Consider the following 640-nt stretch of genomic DNA (forward strand, 5'->3'; position numbering starts at 1 on the left):
AAATTGTCGTGCGTAGGCTGGAACCCAAGATTCCCTTAAATCAAACATTGAACTTAGCCATGGATGGTCAGTCAAACCAGCCTTTGTAACCACAATATTCCATTTTGCATCAAACTCATCCTTATTGTCAGTATCCCATATGGCTTTCTGAAATTCACGCCAATACTCATTATAAGCGNCACGTGGTAACTTAACAGAGAACTTTGATGTGATGTGCCATATGCAAAGTCGATGAAATGTAGTCGGGAAGGCTATTGAAATCGCTATGGCCATTGCCGCATCTTGATNTGTAATGATCGTTTTAGGTTCCCCACCTGGCATGGCTTTCTTAAACTCCTCAAACATCCAAACAAACGACTCAGTCGTTTCCTTACTCAAAAATGCGCATGCTAAAACAATTGTCNGACCATGGTTATTAACTCCCAACATTGGTGCAAATGTCAAGTCGTATCGATTCGTGTTGAATGTGGTATCGAATACAACAACATCTCCATAAAACCCATACGCCNGTCTAGAAGTTGCATCTGCCCAAAAACATCGACTAAACCTGTCATGGCCATCTCCCTCAATCTTGAAATAAAAAGCCTCATTCTTTTTCTGTTCAGCCATAAAATACTCGGTCACTAGTTCAACATCGTGG

The sequence above is a fragment of the Prunus dulcis genome, chromosome 1, assembly GCF_902201215.1.
Source record: "Prunus dulcis chromosome 1, ALMONDv2, whole genome shotgun sequence".
Classification (NCBI taxonomy): Eukaryota; Viridiplantae; Streptophyta; class Magnoliopsida; order Rosales; family Rosaceae; genus Prunus; species Prunus dulcis.